Source organism: Parus major, chromosome 3 (assembly GCF_001522545.3).
Source record: "Parus major isolate Abel chromosome 3, Parus_major1.1, whole genome shotgun sequence".
Classification (NCBI taxonomy): Eukaryota; Metazoa; Chordata; class Aves; order Passeriformes; family Paridae; genus Parus; species Parus major.
In genome coordinates, this window is record NC_031770.1 from 47,350,257 (window position 1) to 47,368,593 (window position 18,337).

General features: G+C 37.1%; 1 protein-coding gene across 3 annotated transcripts in view; it reads right to left on the reverse strand.

Moving 5' to 3' along the window:
- Positions 1–18,337, reverse strand: part of LOC107201978 (SAM and SH3 domain-containing protein 1) — a 533,641-nt gene that overhangs the window by 371,172 nt on the left and 144,132 nt on the right. The window lies entirely within an intron of this gene.

Sequence of the window (18,337 nt, forward strand, 5' to 3'; positions counted from 1 at the left end):
CAAAATAGACACATTTGTCCATTTTCAGAAATGCATAGTCAAGAAACAACTCCACTCCCTAACCACAAAATGGATATGGAGAAGCACCTCAGTCCAGGGGAGGGGTCAACCACCTAAATTTGCGCATACCTCCCTCTGCGTAAATTTCCTGAAGTCAGTTGGTGTGTTTAGAGCAAAGCACTCCAAAATGACTAAAGTCAACCTTCCCTGACTGAAAAGGGAAACTCACACTGGGCAGAAAAAGCCAAGGTTACCTCGGTGGGACATCCAGTAGTTTGCACAATTGCTGACAAAGGCAGGACCCAGGCCTTCCCAGCCTGAGAATATTTGAAACCTACTGCTCATGAGTGCCCTTGTTATCTGACAAGAGGCAGAACTGAGAGGGAACTGCCTCTGTTTAGATCTAGAAAACCAAAAATGGCAGAGGTAAAGGGCTGAAGAGAGAATGAGCATGAAAAATGTTGATATGGCAGCTTTGTTCCTATTCACAGACCACTGTATACAGCTTAAAAATGGTCTTCAGAACAGGGACCAGCTTCCTGAATTCCCACAGGAGTCTGTTCTTCACTGGGTTATAAGTTGTATATTTGACATTTAACTTTAAATATAGTAGTCTACTATTGCAGTAGACTGTAGTTTGCAATTTGCTACTGTAAATTCCTAGGAAAACATCACAACTTACAAAAGTCTAAGCAGCAGGCCAAAGTGCTCAGTCTGGTCTGCCTAAGCATTTCACTGTATCAACAAAAAAATCAGCAGTTTGTGAATGTTTAAATTACATAGGTGGGAGAGGATGGGTCAAGGTCATACTTCTGTACTTCAAATTTCTGATTTTTTCCAGAAACAAAATATGCAGGGCAGCTCTCCAAAGTTTTACATGTCATTCAATTCTGGTGCTGACCTGCTTAAAAACTTGAACTTTATCCTCATGGAATGACTGAGAAAACTGTGAAGCTGCATTTTCCTTGATAGTTCAGACCTCATCAAGAAACATCCAATTGCTGAGTCAGTCAGATTTTTAAAAAGCTTCTCCATAATGCAGCTCTAATACTGGATTACTTCCAGTCTACTTTTTTGACCCTTTGCTGAATTACGCGGCATGGATTTTTCAAACAAAGCCTTCATTGCCTACCATTAATCCTTTTGGGTAAGCAAATCAGCAAGCCTTTTAATCACTGGGATTGATGCAACCACTCCTAGAAAAGCACCACAAACCATCTGCCAATTCCACAACTATCAGATCCACGAATGAATGAACGTACAAGATAAACAGCATGGTACAGAATGCCACAGCTGAATAAAAAATTAGAACCATCATGGGAGAGACAGATTTCTAATTTATTGTACTACATCCACGGAGCAGTTAAATCTCAACATATAATTTCTATTATAGTAGTCTTCGCTCTGAGCCGCAAGACTAAGCACAAACCCTTTTCTGTGTATTACAAGAACAGAAGAATGCAGTCACATATGTAACAAATACGAGTATAATGTAGGTTTTCAGAGGCTACTTTGCTCCTACTGCCTACAATCACACTTTATCTGAAACAGCACTTCAAAATAAAAGTCTGTGTAGGCTTTACACTTACAAATGCTGTAATTTGTGTCCTATACAGTTAAATAAACTCAACACTGCTTAACAGGATATGAGATACCCTTTCAAAATGATGATATGCCAACCCTGCAGCAAAGTAATTGCTAAAACTAGGTGCAAAATAAATCCCAGGGCAGGCCTCTTTTGAACCAGCTGAAGACGGAGAGTTGCAGTGGAGACAAGGAAGGGTCACCATCCTCCCTCTGCATATATGGATTAGAATAATTTATCTATTTTATTTCTTTTAACATACCTACTCCTTCTTGAGAACATAATGGAGAAAACCACTTGAAATACATTGAAATCTGAAATAATTGGAAAAAAAAAAAATGTCTAACCACCATCACAACTTACAGAAATTAAGAGTGGCTACAAGCAGAACAAAAGAAACAATTTGATGCTCAGCTTGAAAGTGCTGGCAATGGCACAAACAGCTGGGGCCCCTTTTGAATCTCCCTCAACCTTGTGAAGATCAAGCCTTTTCAGCATAAGTTCAAAAATCAGAGAACTAACAATTTAACAGTAGCAACCAGAAAAAAAAGGCAGCCGTAAACAGAAACTGTAAAAATTATAATTATTGCTCTCCTTCTCTTCTCCCAGGTCAGATTTCCACTTCCAGGGACTGCAATTGCATCCAAAATTTAGAAACAGGATTTCATTGGGCATTAACCACAGTTTACAAGTGACAGAAATAAACTTGCAGTAGAAAACCAGATAGTGGCAAGGCAGAGACTTTGCTGCACTGGTTTGGCTAATTCCCACCAAGCCCATGGTTTTCCAAAAAGGAGCTGCTTGCCCCTCATCTGGGCAGGCTCACATCCAGTACTGTTCCTCAGGCTGAGGGAAAAGCCACCCTTGGCAGGGCAGAAGCAGGCAAGATTCTTTTAATCTGATGCTCGACCAGTAACAGCTCGGGAAAATGAGAATCAGTAAGGAAGTTGCTGATGAGTTGCTTTTCCTGAATGCTGAGAAAGGAGTCAACCCGACCCTGGCAGCTTCTAGATGGGTTCCTAAAGTGAAAGCAATCAGTAAAATGGCAGGACATAAGAAAGACCTGCAGTCCAGCTTTTGTCAGTAGCATGTGGTAGCTTCAGCCACACTTGATGACGAGCTCCACGGGCCTTTGAGATCTTCTGAGGTCTTCAGTGGTTCATGCTGCTCTGAGTACTCAGGGAGAGGGCAGCCTCCTTTCTGGATCCTCACTTAGAACAGGGACCAGATGAATCACAAATACAAAGTTTCCTGAAAAACTGTGAATGGTCAGAAACTGCTCTATTTATGCTCCCATTGCTCAGGAACCTTCCACTCAGCTGTGTCTGAGGCAGAATAAAATGGAGAGGCCAAAACAATGCCTTTGTTTAGGGCTGCTTGTAGAAGCAGTGTGGAGGCCTTTAGCCAAGATCATGTCCCAGGCCTCTTTATTATCTGCACCCATGTACTGATAGAGAGCACAGGCACATTCTTACTAAGGAAAGAAAATCATCCTAAAAGCATTTAAAGATTTTTTTCTTGTTTACATTTTTTCCTAAAAAGCATTAAACTATTGTTGGCATTGTGAAAAAATTTGATGAGTGTTTTCAAATTTGGATGGCCAAGTTCTATAAAAATGAAAGCTGCCTGGCTGACAGAAACACAATTTAGTCTCTGAAATCTGTATTCTTTGGCAATCAACATAAGTGTGTATTTCTGATCTGTAAGTGTGGACTTAGATGTCTTATTTAAGTATCCCAGTAAGACAATGCCAGCATGATTATTCAATGTCCAAACAGAAGATCTAAATTAAAATTAGTTTATCTAATTCCATGTCTTGAAGGACATTTATCTGCAGAATACATGCAAAACCTAAACCCACTAAAAACTGGTGCTATTCACATAAAAGTATCTATAATTTCAATACCAGACGTGATTCAGCAGGCCAAGTGGCAACATTAACACAGGAGAAAGCTATCCAGAAATGCATTTATTTATTGGCAACCGTTTTGGATTTGTTCTGAACACAGGGATGATAATACAGAGATCATTTTGTTATTGCTGAGCAGGACTTGCACAGAGCCAAGGCCTTTTCGGCTTTTTTGTACAGCTACATTGGTGAGGAAACTGGGGATGCTTGGGAGGCTGTGAGGAGACACAGTCGGTACACATGACCCAAAGTGACCGAGGGGATATTCCAGACCATATGGCATCATGTTCAGTGTATAATAAAGTAGAAGGAAGAAGGAGGAAAGGGGGATGCTTGGAGTGATGGTATTTGTGTTCCCAGATAGCTGACTAATTCTGCTGACCCTATTTACTGCACATGACTACAGTTTTTAACAACAGTTTGCTATATTTTATGTTCAAGGCTTACGAGGTTTACATTATTTACTTATTATCTTACTGGTGGCTCCAGGCCATTTCCTCCTGGAAATTGATGACCGAGATAAACAAGGACCACTCTGAGGTGTTAACGTTTCCAGATCTCAGCAGTATCTTCACAAAGTAATTTATAGAAGTTTTATTCTCATAAGAAATGCAGAAAGAATCTCTTTCTTCTTTCTAACATAACGATCTTTGAAAAGTGCTACAGTTTTGTTTGCTGGAACCCTTCCCTAAAACCTTTGAAAGATGTTCCTGATGTGCTGGGTCTTTCTGAAGGCTTTAAGCTCTGAAATTTGGTGCATTCAGTCTTGATTACAATAGCTAAGGTTCTGCCAACAGAACCTGCTCTTTCAAGCATCAGAGGGAAATATGGTTTGTTAAAATGGGTCAGCTGGCCTGCTCCTACAGGGGCAAAAGCTTCAGTATATTCACAGAAGGACCAAGCTGTGATCTGGCCTTATGTTTGATATTGTCTCTTGAATCAAAAAAGTCATCATTACTTTCAAATTCTGTGAAATATTTCTGTAAAGAAATCCAGAAGGTTACAGTCTCCTACAGGCAGAGCCTCCTAGACTTCCTGAATGGTCCTTCTACTTGCTATATAGAATACCTATTTGACATTTTCTCAGTGCCTTTTATCTTAAAAACCCCCCATCCAACCACCAGATCTTATCCTTTCTGCAAAACAAGGGGGCAATTTTCACACTTTTATATTTGAATTTTCATAGTTTTAAATATATATCTTATTTAAGACTCCCTTGAGAGAAAAATGAATATATGCTGCAAAGTTCAGGATCTGAAGTGCTGAAGGATTGAAGACCAAACCAGCTAATACACAAAAGAAAAAAAAAATACCATTGTAGACATGGACCAAAGATGCCTTGCTTTCACATTAATACTGAGGCATTATTCTAAAAGTGGAATCTAGGCTGCAGAATAGGGTGATTTGCTCTATAGTGATTGCAAAACTTATAAAAATTTCAGAGGCATGAACCTTGCTCTAGTCTCTTAACTCATATGTCAACCAAGTCTTGTTCTCAACTCAGACAAGAGGAAGAGGAGACAGATAGACAGATACTCAGTGCAGATTCATGACTTTTTCCAAGTTAAACCTGCTCTAACACCCAGATAAGCACTCCTGTCCTGTCCACACATCTGCATTCTTCTTTCCCCTCCTTCATCTGAATCAGCTTAAAATTTTTGCAAAGGTTCTAAAAAAAATCTTGAAAAAAAGTTAAAAATAACAGCAATCCTGATCTAACCTGAGAAACTAAAAAAACTAGAAGAATAGCATCTGTTAAAGAGAGCATATCTGCTGGCTGGTTTGAGAAAAATTCCCACATAGTTCAGGAGGCAATAGCAGAACCAGAGTAAGGATATGCAGGAAGTTGCCCAAGACAGCCCACGCCTGTGAAACAGCATCCTGGTCTGTGTCACTTGTGGTCATGGCACTTTCATATACTGATCTAAATCTATGCTGAACATGAAAAAGGCAGTTCCTCTTTTGTCTGTGCTCTCTGTTTAGTGTTTCTAACCTCCACCCTCACAGTTAGTTACATAAATAAAAATAATCTAAGCCAAGCACTTAAATAATACATATATTTTGATATCCCTAGTTCCTGTAAATGAACAACTACAAAACTATGATTAACAATCACTGTCTTCATATCTCAAGAGACTACTATGCCTTTTACTCATGGTTACTACTGAATAAAGTAACTTAGATGCTGAAAGGATGCATAAAACCCAATACAGTTGCTTTGTGAAGTCTGAGGTGCTGTTGTAAAATCATGAAATGCACTTCCCTATAGTTACTGTAAATATACTTGAAAAGAATGCAGTGTATTTTTATGATAGAGTATACTATGCCAGAAAGGTGAGGTAAGGAAGATGAAAACTGCTATTAGATTAGAATTCCATTAATCAAGCACTCATTATAAATTCAAAGATAACCTATATGCACGCTGAGATGTGTATTTTTTACATTTTACATTTTGAAGACTACTGGAGGATGAATTTTGTGTATCAACACTGAATCCTTTAACAACTTTCAAACATACCCTTATAGTAATTGTATGGCCTTGCAGGTTGGTTCCATTTAACATTACAGTAATTTTCAACTGAAGATTAGACTGAGTGAAAGAACCATCAGTCAGTGCAATTTTAGAACATTTTAAAGCATTACATAAGGAAGAGTAAATCTGGTCCTTTCACAATGCAAACATGAATAAGAAGTGGCACTGTGGAAACTACAGCATATTTTCTTTACCCTTTGTGAAGGCTTTCCTCTATCTCACCTGTGCTTCCATAGGCTTTTCACCAAGCTACTGTAAGAACATGGAAACTGCCTAGTCCTCTCATGGAAAGACATTCTTCCCCACATGATCCACTGAGTCTGCCACAGAGCCTGTCTAGTGACTTACAAAGTCCCACAGTTCAAGTGCTGTCAACTGTGCTTATCAATTCTGGTATCCCCGTAAAAAAGAGGGCTCAGTGATCTCTGTGAGTTAAGAGAGAGCATCTCCTACTTTAGCACTTGAGATATTTAGATGTATTTCCCCAACATGCATGGATAATAGGGTGGGGCATAGGCTCTCTGATCATTTAGTGTCAAAGGTGTAATCAATATTTTGTCTGGTGTTTTTGCAGGCACCAGGTAGCACTGGTAGCACCAGGTGTGATTGTGTAATAGTCTGCTTGTAGCAAAATGCAAGGGCTGTTCCTCATAGCCTGTGTAGATGAGGACATGCTGTCTTTTTTACAGAAAAAAGCATACTATATGGGTACAAATTGTCTTCTGCTACTTGAACTTAAGGCCAAGGAGTGGGGCTCTGCCCATAGATACTGCCCCTATATACTCTACTTCTCTGCAAATGTACTAAACTCCTGGCAAAACATGACAAGAAGGCAATAACTGAGTCTCAGCAGTCAAGTTTCTTAACTTCTGAACACTCTGTCTAACTGATTACTTCTCACTGGACAATTTCAGGGCTTTGCTTTCCCCATACTACCTCCCCACAAACATGCACATTCTCCTCCATTTTCTATAAAGAGTGATTAATAAGTGAGAAACTGTCATTGTAATAGGGAAATGCCTCTCAGCTGAAGGCCTTTTATTGCACAGTGACCACTTGGAGCCTGCCACTGCAGTAGCTGCCAAACATCTATGGCACAATTGTTGCTGTAAGCCACCCCAATAGCCAGTGAAGATGACACTGCAGTAAAGGTTGCAACACAGAGCTAAGCCCTTGAAATAAAGTGGCAGTTTAGCAACCAGACACATTTTATTTCTTTTTCATAATCCTGAATGGTTTTGCACAGTATGTTTTTCTTAACCTAAGATTCAAACAAATTTGTTTTGTTTTCTTCATTAACCTTTCTTGATACTATTCCCTACTCAGGCACATAGTTGTAATTGGTTTATTGAACACCTTGCAGGTGTGTGGCACACACTGTCCTCTTTGGCTATACCTTTTTCTTAATAAAAAATATTAAGATATTCTGTAGAAGAACCAGCAACCAAGAACAATCCTGTTCCAGTTTCATGAATACAACAGAAGCTAGCAACTGTACATTAGTGTGGTCAGAAATAGCTGTCAGGGTTTGGTTTTCATTTTAAAAATTCATCTCCATTTCTACTTCCTAGTCTTCTATTATACTTATAAACAAACCCTTATAATGAACACATCACTTCACTCTTGCATGTGAAAAGCTATGTATCAGCTATCAAGGAATACATTGTCAGGATCTTAAAATCTTCATTGCAGAGCAGCTAGATCTCTGAGAGTAGGCATATACACTAACCTGTTAGCACAAACAGAGAAAAAGAGGATGAATCTTCAAAACTTACACCTTCTTTTAAAAAAGTAAATGAAAATTTTACACTTCAAAATGAAAAGCACAGTTCAGAGATCAAATTATTGAACTATGTATTTCAAATGAGGGCAAGGTTGTCCTGAGTTGCTGTCTTCAGTAAATGCAGAGAGATTTTACAGATCACATGTATATCTTGCCTAGCAAACACCCACAGTAACTGAAGATGCTGCTGTTCCACAGTAATATGTTAGTGCCTTGGTGCAGGAGGTTACTGCATCTGCATGCATTCTGCAGCCACTTGGTGTGAAATCCAGCAGCTTAGCCCAAGCTGCATTTTCATGACAATATAAAACAAAAACCACTTAACTTTGCACTGGTTGATGAGCACTTTCATAACCTGTTGACACTTCTGTTCAGGAGGTTCTTGTTAAACTTTTGCAGCTGATTGCCCTGTGACATGCACTTAAGATTTTAATTTTCTGTAAAAAGCGGAAAATGAAATACAATATTAAAATTTGGGCCTCAGTTTGCTTCTTCAGAAGCCAGGCTGATCTCTGGAGCACTTTGTGTCTAGTGCGCAACTAGGACTGCTCACAAGTCTAGCACTGGTACTTCAGACTTCCCTACAACTAGCCCAAAACTAGTACACAAGTTCAAATCTTCAAATCTTCCAATGAGAAAAAAAGCTGTTTTATATATAGACAGGAACTAAATTTCATTACTCAGTCTCTTCCTGCAATACACTCTAAACAAACGAGTTAAATAAGGAAACAGTTACAATTTGCCCTGAGGCAAAAGCCCTGAAGAGATATGGGTTGCAGAACTAAAGCTGTGACAATCTGTACAACATATATAACTGTAAAACAAAGTGATGGAGTGAAATCATCAAGCATCTGGAAGACAAAAAATAAAACTATTCTCTACATCTGAAGTTATCAGTAGAGTACAACCAGTATACAAAGTTTACATGATTGAATTCAGCACATATCACACTTAGACTGATGGAAACAAAGATGCTTGTAACCATGTTCTGAATTGCCTGAACAGTAGCTCGAGACACAGTTTTCTAATTGTCAGAGTGGAGAAATGTGCTTGTGGCAGGGGACCTGAGGGGAAAAAAACACCATTTTCAATTATTTACTTGATGACATCTTACACTCCACAGCATAATCACTTCTGTAAATTATGAAAGCTTTACTCCTGTTATAATGACTTGGTAATAAGTCCAAATGCATTGGAGCATGATACAACATCTAAACCATCACATAAAGTGTAAAAGATCATTACCTGGCTCAGAAATTATTATTGTAAATAGCATCTTGTGCAATTAACAATATTCACTGAATCTGAAAAATGACAAGTCACTTTCAGGCCACCTACACATTGCTTCTCTAAAATTTGCATATTACTGTGAAACAAAGAAATCTGTATAGTTAGAGCCCAAAGTCTTGAGAATTTGGCATATATGTGTTTGAACAAGAGAGAGCACGAATGTCTTCACTGGATGTCTGTTGTCTGCTTGCTGTATGTTTTGAACTCCAGCATGTGATAACCTCAGACACTGCCTGAACTAGAAAAACATTTGATTATTTTCTGCTTAGCAGAATATAGTCCAGATGTAGGTTCTAACTGTCATATGCTTCTTATCTGTAATCAAAACATAATAAACTTGTTTAATCATAAAATAAATTTGGTGGAATAAAGCTTTTAGATCAGGGCACAATGAAAACTGCCTTCTATGCCCTCTTTCTAAGGGGAACAGGACAATTTCAGTTTTGAACATCACATAGTTGTTTTTTATAAGTTTTCTGAGAACAAAAAATGCATTTTTGTTTTGTTAGTTTATGGGTTTGGATCTTAAATCATCAATGTAATTGTCCTTAGTGAAAAGATAATGTGATTACAATGATTGTATCCAACTGTTGACGATAGGGTCCTTCATTTTCAAAAGAGACTGCCCTATTTTTAATGCTAATTTATGAAAAGAGACACAAAAAAATCCCTATCATTTTTCAACCCTCTTATGTTGAGCCCCTTAATGTCATAAAGTAATCAAAGTGACAGTGTCAACTTCCAGTGCTTCACCAGAGCACCTCATCAATAAAAACGAGAAAGGAGAAAAATCTACAGAAAGTTCTGCTCTTTTCCTATGTCCAGGAATGCATTACTCAGGGGACACTGCATAGATGCTCATTATACTGTTACTGCATTTTAAGAAGTTTCATTAGCCTCTTGATTTTCATTACTTTCTTTTCTACCTCCTTCTTTTAATACCTCTCCGTATTTACTCTCAGTGCACAGAAAACACACTAAAAGCAGTTACACCCACTGTTGAGGCTTTTGGTGCAGCATTTCAATATTTCAGCGTATGTCAGCTTCGGAAACAGAATGTTGGTACTCTAATGACAGCCACAATCAGGGAATATTAACTTATTCCTTGAAATTATTTTTATTTAAATATCTTATGTCAGACATAAAATGAAGATTTGGGTTCCTAAAGAAACATTGGGTGTTTATAGATCTATATATGTTCCTTACAAATATAATGCAATGATCCTTAGATCTTCATAATACACAAGGCCCAGAAATAACATGAAATCAGATGTGCAACAAACCCAGTCTTGACAATAAAGAAACTTTTTCTTTTCACTGTGTCTGTATCCAAAAACCAAATCGCAGTCAAACTGAACATTTTCTGTGCTTTGAAAAACTTGGCTAGATTTTTTCCCATCAGCATTTTCTTCTCCTGTGATCTCCAGATCACAGAAAGATCAGACAAGATATTATGGTCAGACTGATGAAAAGCAGAGGTTTCTTTTCAGTGGCGCTGGACTGGTTTGTGGAGTCAGTATATGCAGTGATTGAATGTTCTTCTACATTTCTGCAAACACATTCAAAGTGCTTGAGATTCTTCCAAAACTAACACTTGCATTTTAGCAAGTGCCACTTTTATTAGCTAACACTTCCATTCAAAAACTATGTAGAAAAACAAGACCATTTTTACAAATTTATGGTCCAACCCACTACTCACTTATAATGAAGCAGCTATTCCAGAGACTTTAAAATCCTTTTTAAAATTAAATATGACTATTACCAAGACTGGGTCAAAGCCCCTTTAGTGTCTTTAAGGCATTTCTGACTTGTCAGTTCCCACCCCTATTGAGTAAATACTGCAGTATAGCTGAAGAGTTCTTAACAGTGCAATCGGTGAAGTAATTAATTTACGACTGCATTCTTTAAATCCCTCTGACAGGGCCACACGAGGTGTGTGAGACACCAGACACAGTCAGTATACTTTTGGCAGCAAGATTTCATGAGAAAGTGTGTGACTGGACTCCATCTCACTTTCATAAGTAAAGCAAAGTTATGAAGCTTTGACGAACAACTGATACACTCAATGAAAGTCAGTAACCTTCCCAGAGTCTCCTTTCAGAGTGGATGCTAACACCTTGTGAGTGCCTTCTTCACCAAAAAATACTCCAAGATCACAGTGTGATCCTGTGCACAGAAAAGCTGGGCACCACCTAAAATACAATCAGTATTCTTCTGCTGTTTATCACCTAATATACAATTATTCTTCTACTATTTGAATCTACAATTGCAGTTGTCTTCTGAATCACATACCACGCTGTAATGTAAATGACCAACTGTCCACACCATATAGCTCATTAGGAAACAGCAAAGCTGAATTCCCCCGTCTTTCCTTCTATTTACTTAATTAGCTCAAAATCTGCTCTCTCTCTCGCTGTTATAATGTATATTAATGAGATATATTTTATTCATCTACTAATTTATTACAAGACTTTTATTTTCAAAAACTGGATTCTGAAAGGAAGACTTGCAGCTACTGTTGTTTTCAGAGTTCAGGTTTTTGATCATCTGATAGTCAGGAAACACAGTAGGAGATGCTTTGTATCAGGGAGGTAACCAGGGACTTACAAAATCAGAGGATTTATCTGTAGTTAGTTGTGCTATCAATAAAACAACAGAGCTCCTGCTAAGGAAGCAGTTTGTTGGGGGCATGTAGCACAGTAGGAACACCATGTCTGTCTTTAAAGGTGACCTGAAAAAAATTATGTTACACTGCTGAGCTGGTTATTATGGGGCCTGTTCCTTTCACAGCACAAAACCTGTCACACTTAAAAATTATTCCAAAATGTTACTCCAAAAATCCTTGTTTGAGAAAACCTGCAGGAAGGGCATAACATTACATAAAGAATGGAGGTTGGCAGACATGCACCATACAAGTTGACATGCTGATAGATGGCAAACCTTCACCAGGAAATGATATCACTGATCTTTTGCTATGCCCTTCATTGCTTCAGCAGTGACACATTTCAGTAAGGCCTATTGCGATAGACTATAAAGTCTTTAAACTGAACGACGGTAGATTTCGGCTAGATACAAGGAAGAAGTTTTTACAGTGAATTTGGTGAGACATTGGAACAGATTGCTCAGAGAGGTGGTAGCTACCTCCCACTGATGATGCATTAGGTGAGATGACAGTAGCTTTTGTAAACAAAGAATAAAGTATGTAAATAACTATTCATCTATCTTAATTGGCTACCCGGTTCTTCATTAGTTTAAATTCATACTTATCTCTTCTTTGGCTGAAGATAAATATCTTCACCATTCAGCCTTTAATTTGCTCAATATTCTACTAGCTTCTCCCTTTCAATAGGGTTGGAATTATGAAATTATTATTAGAAATTAAATAGCTTACTTGTGCACATGTATGTAAAAATAAATCCTCTCTCAATGATACGGGCAGGTTGGCTGAATGGCAGCTAAGGTGTGTTACATCCCTGGCCGAGGTTGGCACAGCCTAAGTTCCATTTTAAATTTTTCCTTTTAAAGAGAGATAAATATTAACAAAGGAGAAAAACAGAGTTGTTGACAGAGAATGTAAGGATAAATAAAATGTGATCTTGCCAGAAATTGCAATGCATGTCTTTTACTCTCTATTTTGGTAAATGTGTCCGTCATCTGTCTTTGAAATGGAAAAATGTCTGATGAGAGCATATCCCTCCCAGAACATAGCCCTCTGCACCAAGGTCGTACAGTTATGAAGATGTTTTTCCTCCATTACAGCGCATTTTCATTATGATTTATGACTGCAAAAGCCTTTTCAAATTAAGATTTGTTTGTCTCTTTCTATTAAGGGTTTCATAATAATTTTTTTCCATTTTCCAAATAAACGTTCCACACTGCCTAGCATCCGCCAGACATGCACAAGAATGTGACAGAGATTAATTTCTGTTGCTGAATTCTTTATTTCCAATAACTCATTTAAGAAACTCACTGTTTTTTAATAACTAAAAGGTATAAATTCTGCAAATTTGCTTACATAATTGATAAAACATCTTCATATAATTATGACTGTATTATATAAATCTATCTCCTCTGAAGTGTCCTATAGGACATGGCAGCTGCTGTGCACTGAGGTATACAATTTATGAAGAATAACACTTCACCGCAATACCAGGACTTGTCTGAAAAAATAAATAAAAAAATACTTTTCTGCTAAAATTTTATCTGGATGATAAAGTTCTGATTAAATCATATATAATAGAAATAAATTTTATTTATATATATATATATATATATATATAAGGTTGTTGAGACTGTTCAATATCATCTTCCCATAGGAAACAGCAAAAGAACAATTTGGCTTGGGTTTTTAAAAGCAAATTAGACAAACCACTGGAAAATTGCCTGTGGAGAATAATGGTGCAGTAGCACAGAGAAGGACAGGTAACTTAATAGAACTTTGCTAATATCTTTGAATTTCTCAGTTGCTGGTGTTTCCTTAGGTAAAACTATAATCAAGTATAGACAAAGTTGGAAGCAATTGCAAAAATAAATGGTAAACTAACATTCCATTTTTAAAACAAGCTCATTAAATTATCCTTGTTTCCACATAATCCTTTCTGATATCTGAGGCCCACATTAGAAGATCAGAAAATTTTCTTGTGCAGTGTCTACGTGTTATGCTGCTTAAAAAGACTTTACTGTTTAGAAAATAATTTGGTCTTGGTATGCCCTATATTTTTGAAGAAGCTACAGGAAGTTTTTTCAGACAGTGATCAATCCAAGTCATAGTAGGGACAAATAATCAGACTTTTTATCAAAGTAGCTAAGAGTTCAGTTTCATGGTTCCATTCATCTGAAAACCACTAAAGCCTTCAGAAATTATTTGTCAGCGGCCAAAATATGCTGACATTTCATCAGGTTTTAATATCCATATATTTATGTTCAATTTTATTGCACCTGACAGGAAAGTATAGTCCAAATACTTGGGTTAATAAAAGCTAAGATGACTTCCTATGCAAACATAAGGCTGAAAGTCATGTTGAGCAGAAACCCACACCTCTGAAATATTCTCTGCTAAAAACAATGCCCCTGGCCACTTGACCAGGCTACGGAGGGGAGTAAAAAAAGTTCTTAAGATACTCAGCAGCTGTTCCTTATTGTGTATTTTACTGGGATTCAAGGAAGACAGTATTTCAGCAATGCATATAATCACATGTACGGTATCTATTCATGTGTGCAGGCAGGGTCATTGTTTATTCATCCTGCACCATCTTTGGCTCTAACTCAGCTGTCCTTTATAGTTGCACAGAAACAGCAGGAGCTAAGGAGGATACAAGGGCACTGGCACAGTCCCTTCACCACACCATCCTGGAAAACTTCTCTAGACTTTCTATCCATCTAACCTTATTTCTGTGCATGCTACAACCTGCCATTTTATGCATGTACAGGATTTTATTGTTCATAAAAACCCAAAAAACCAAAACCCCCAAAAATAAAAAAAACTAAAAAAAACCCCCAAAAAACAGAAAAAACCCACTAAGATGTTCCTGCCAAATAGTGCCTCTTGGACAATGCACAGGACAGCAAAGACTTTGAGTGTGAATATGTAATTGAATTTTAAGAGCCCTGGAAGAGGAAGGGTTGAACAATCCTAATCTATAGGCCAGTATACAAAAATATTATTTACTAAAGGTCTAAGTACTTCTCCAACATACTTTAAATAGCATTACTGTGTTAGTCAAATTTAACAAGTGAATTCAGCTGTTTCTGTGAGGAGAATGAAATTGCTATATTTTAGCGTTCTGTCCTTTTAGAGATTATCATGGGATTTATTAAGTACCAGTTAGTCACATCTTTCAGGGACTGAAAGTCTTCTTGGATATGACAAAGGCAAGGTGCTACATTATTTTTTTGTATCATAAAGCAATTTACTAGGCATGGAGCAGTGTACTAAAAGAAAATTACAATAATTCTCAAATTGACCAGGATGAATGTTCTCCTACCTTAAATACACACTGAGTATCACTGAAAAGAGAGGCCTGAATTCCAAACAAACCTCAACATGCCTCAGCCTGCCGCTGAGCACACCATCCTTCCTCTTCACTCTTTCTCAAGGCGCTATGCTGGAGTTATCCCAGGCTAGACGCTTTGCTGGGGTCAATTTTGTATTACTCCAGCCAGGCTATTATGTAGGAAAATTACAGTTTTCAAATTGCTGCAAGTATAAACACCACCTTGCTTTTGCAAACAATAATATAATTAGAGACTATTCTAAAATAATCAGCTCAGAACCATAATTCTTATTATGAATGTTATGAATGTTATGAGAACATAATTCTGTATGTTTTCACTAAAAATGCACAGACTATAATTTTTAAGTACTGTAATTATTTTAACATTCAAATAACATTTCATGGAAATGTTTTGTCCAACTCAGATTCAGAAAGACCCAACACCTTGAATAGTTGAAAAGTCATAAATGAGCTAACATTTATGTTATGTATAATGAGTTCCTGCATGTACACTAAGATTTTACAAAAAAATTGAGCTAAAAGCTTTGAAAAAAACACAGATAGTATTTTATATAAGAAAGTTACTAGAAGTACCAATTAAAAAAAGAAAAAAAAAGGGAAAAAATCAATATAAAACCACACAGGGTAAGGAGTGATTTAAGGGGAGTAGCAAGGTTACTTTTGCTGGTAACAGAGATCTTTGAACAGTTTCCCAAGGGCAAAATCTTTGGTTTGACAGTGGACAAAACTGAGTACATTGTGTCTTACAAAGGATCCAAATAACTGAAAACTTTCTGACATACCAATTTTGAAATATTTAAGTATACACCATCTTTTAGTTTTGCCTATAGGAATTTATTTGAGAAAGAATTTTCCACCTCCACACCTCGTTTTCTTCTTTAATCCAGTACTGAAAAACAGTGGAAGATATGTACCTATTCCCAAGCCAAGAAGCTAACTGGAATGAAACTTCAGGCCTGATAGGTACCACTGAGGAATGAGGCAGCTACAAAAAATACCAAATGTAAGGAAATGTTAGAAAAAACATAAAACAATTACTAGAAATTAGCAAATTCTAAATCCTTAGCTTTCTAGGAAAGCCTAACAAAGGTTAGTATCCAATAATTTACATCTATAACTAAGCCTAAATTTAATATAATTTGTGTTTCCTTTTAAGATCGTATTTTTAACGTCAAATAGAAAAGCAGATCAGAGAAGTGCTTTTCCACAGTTAAATCCTAGGTCTACTGGTTTTAAGTGAGAATTGAATAGACAAGAACCACAGTCTCAGAATGCTACAGCCTGAGGCAGGTCTCCAAGGAAATAATTGCCAGAGCTCCTAGCTGACAAGCAGCCAAAAGAAAAGAAAAGAGTCACTGTGAATAACTGGAAATAGATTTGAGATTTAAAGGGGAGAGAAATTAAATCTGTGTGTATTTTCTACTTACAGATGTACTGCATGCATTGAAAATAATTTAAAAACACATAAGCAAAACTACAGAAGGTGGATTTGAGAATTATGACATTGAAAATTATTAATGTTGCCATTAACTGCAGTAGAAGTAAAATATTATTGAATTAAATTTATAAATAGTCTTCTAAAATATTAAGATCAAGAGTACCTCACAGCCTAACAGTTTTTCTTCTCTTTTCAGCAACATTACCTGGCAGCAGCATGAATGAGATGTTTTGCTGCAACACTAGACTTTATTTATTTATTAATAAATTAACTTGTCCATAAGCATCTTGTGCTGTGACTAAAAAAAGTCCTGACCCCTTACTTCTGACAATAAAATTCCTTCAAAGCTGAGAAAAAGCAGAAGACATGAAATTTTCCTTGTCAGTGGACTAGGCTGTTCACCACCCATGCCATGGGTACCTGCCTATAGCATGGGACAACCATGAAGCTGACAACACAGCTGAGTCTGCTTAATCCTAGTGGAGCAAGTACAGTGGAGGAGCTACCAGAGGAGCAATATAAAATGCTGTGTTAGGCTATGATAGTGCACTGATGTTCCACGTGGCAGTAAAAACTGATTTTAATGCCTTCCTGTGCTTTTTTTGTAGAACATTTCATAACCAGCAATTTGATTTAAAAATATTAAAACTTTATTCATTTATTATGTAAATATATTAATTAATGTTCTTGATTTAATTAAGACCTGGCCAAAAGTTAAGTTCTCAGTAAAACCAGACACATCATTGCCAACAAAATCTATGGCAACAAGGGAAGAACTAAGCATGGAGTAAACAACAAAACCTCACTTGTTTTCTCCTGAAAAGGACATCACAGCATGATATAGTGTGCACACAGAGGGATAATTGCATCCCCCATTATCCTGTTCCTTTTTGCACGTTATGCCCTTTCTCTAACTTGACTTTTTTTGATCAAAAGTGCAAGCTCTGAATGGACCTTCCACCGAAATATTTGTAATACAGCTTTGGATAAGACCACTGCACTATTTCCACATTTGGTTTGACCTTAGAACTTTATCAAGAAGAAACTCAATCACCAGGCAGATAGAAGAAATTTAGAATATAGAAATGATGAAATTAGAAATATGAGAATTTAGAAATAAAAATGGACTTGCAGAACAGTCACTCCACATCTACTGCAAATACTGCTGCTGCTCTGTCTTTATGTGTATGCACACATTCCAATTCAACTTGCCCAAGCCTTTTCTCTTTTTTTCTTCAGAATCATTACAGTTGAGCTACTCATTATTTTAATATAAAATGTGGAAAAAAAATTGGTTTCATTTCCTTCACATTCCCTCTATTATTCTTTTTTTCTTTTTCATGTATATCTTATTTGAAATTTTTCTCCACCCTAACTGTATTAATTCCTTTTCCTCTTATTTCCCTTTCTTATGCAATTCTTTAATGCTCCCAACTACCATTATTTTCTTATGTTGCAATTTCTGGGCCTATCACTAGACTGCTTCCTATATCTTGTTGTTTCACTTTCCCCACTCCCCCACCTTGTTACCCAGCATGGTCCAAGTGCTTCCTTTCTCCCATTCATATTTCTTCCTAACAGTAAAATATGATCCCACTTTCACATCATTAGGTATTGCTCCTAGTATTTCCCAAAATATAAACCATGCATCTCTAGCCAACTTCAAAATAATCCCTGAACATCATGCTGGTACTTCGTGGTGGGGTGGCATTTAGGAAAAAAAAGTGGAAAATACCCATGGATGTGATGAATCTGAGAGAGGCTGCTGGGAGTTTCTTCTCTGCC